This window comes from Pteropus vampyrus, unplaced genomic scaffold, assembly GCF_000151845.1.
Source record: "Pteropus vampyrus isolate Shadow unplaced genomic scaffold, Pvam_2.0 Scaffold69, whole genome shotgun sequence".
Taxonomy (NCBI): domain Eukaryota; kingdom Metazoa; phylum Chordata; class Mammalia; order Chiroptera; family Pteropodidae; genus Pteropus; species Pteropus vampyrus.
In genome coordinates this window covers 5459921-5461825 of record NW_011888850.1, presented here as the reverse complement: position 1 = coordinate 5461825, position 1905 = coordinate 5459921, and the positions used below count along the sequence as shown (strand labels likewise).

The following is a 1905-nucleotide window of genomic DNA, read 5'->3' as shown; positions in this document are numbered from 1 at the left end:
TTGCCCAAGGTAGCCAACACTGGGAGTTCAGTTGCTTCCTTGGGTCACGAAGGTATAAGTCAAAGGGGTGAAGTTTCCAAGAGAAAGTGACCAAATTAAAAAAAAAAAAAAAAAAAAAAAAACCCACAAAAAACAAAAAACACACAAAAACACTCACAACTAACCAACTCGCCATTGAAAACGAAGTCACGGGGTCTTGATGGCTAATTTTCAGAACTGTCAAAAACATTCTCACTCCGGCCATCAGACACAGTCCCCAACGCTGTCAGTCAACAAACCAAATAAATATCCAACTTCCAGCAAAAGCTATCTGGGAGTATCAGATGCTAAAAACCTTTGCCGCAGTTTACTTTTGTCGTCATCGGATACCCTACTAATTGCAGCGTTAGAATTTAACGATACAAAAATTGAATGACCTGCTTCAAGCAGCTTTGCTAAATATAACCAGGAAATTTGCTTTCTATTGCAAAGTCGTACACGCATTCCTTTTTATTAATATTCAGTAGAACATAAATGCATGAATCTACCACTATGATTGGAAAAACTGAACTTACTGCACATAAGTCGCTGAAGGTTGTCACCTAAAATCATGTATTTCAGTAACAGTTGCAGTTACCCCGCAAGAAAACAAGGTTCTCTAATCCTTTCCAATCAATGTCACATCTGACAGCTATAACAAAAAATGCAGAGCATTTCCATAATAATGTGTACTTAAAGGTCACTTGTATGTTTTCATGGATGTGGGGACAGGAAGACTGCCATTGAAATTGTGGCCACCTTGAAAAAGAGAAACTCTGGATTATTTTTAATTTCAGGCTATGAGCAAATATACGCATGCTTGGGTGTACCACACCTCGGCTTATATGGATCTCCCCCGAATTCTAAATGTCCCTTTCGTTAAGGCCACGTGCTCACCCAATGCTCATCATGTGATCATCTACGCCAAAATCCAGTAACAAATATCTTCAAAGAAAGAGCCAAGCTCTGCACCGCCTCTCCATAGAAAGACTTATTCACCGAAACAAAGACAGAGCCGCCTACCTGACTTAACCAAAATTTGGAAGTCAGAGTACAACTCAAAAAAAGTCATGAAATAACAAAAGGACGATTAGAACTGTTATTTACCATTTTGGCTTCTGAATGCATTGGCTGGACTTGGGGAGAAGCACAGGGGTTGCTGAGATTTGGACCTTGCATTCCCAGGAGGTTGGAGTTCACTGACATTTGTCTCTCCATCTAAGAGAAAGAAAAGCAACAGAATCAGAGGTCTGAGGAAGGCAGTCTGGGTCATGGACAAAGCTGCATTTCTCTTCCAAATGGATCCTTTAGAATTTCTTGAATAACTCTGGAGAAGCTTGTGGTTTGGTGAAGGGTGAGCAATGTGCTCCTGAGCCTTGAACCCAACCACATCAAAGAACCACCCAAAGCTGCACCTTCTGCAGGAGATGTTTCGTGCCAAAGAGAACGGTGTTGTCGTGTAGATCATTCCCAAACAAAAGTATAGGATACTTCCACTTTTGCAAGCACTTCGACTACCACGAATCATGCTTATTTCTATAACTAGAAAAAAATAACATATGCATCGAAAGATGCTAGAAAGAAATGTAAGACACCAAATGGCTATTTCAGGTTATGGCTTTTCCCCCTCCCAAATTTTATACAGAAACATAAACCAGTTTAGCAATAAGAAAAATAAAATTAATTTTAAAAGCAATGCTGGTGGATCCTTCTATCACTATTACTCATAAACACAATCAAAACGGTTCAGCGCAGGTATCTGAGCCTCTGCTTCTCGCTCATGTCCACCATCTACTCTGTTAACCTAGTCATGACTACCCAGTTTTAGGACTCACAGCGGGAGCAGGCCTTTGGGTAGGTGAAGAAAGTAGCTGAGGATACTGTACG

General features: G+C 40.5%; 1 protein-coding gene across 3 annotated transcripts in view; it reads right to left on the bottom strand.

The window, feature by feature from the left end:
- LOC105293215 (cyclic AMP-responsive element-binding protein 5-like) overlaps positions 1–1905 on the bottom strand; it is a 301909-nt gene that overhangs the window by 1368 nt on the left and 298636 nt on the right. The gene's annotated exons all lie outside the window — the stretch shown is intronic.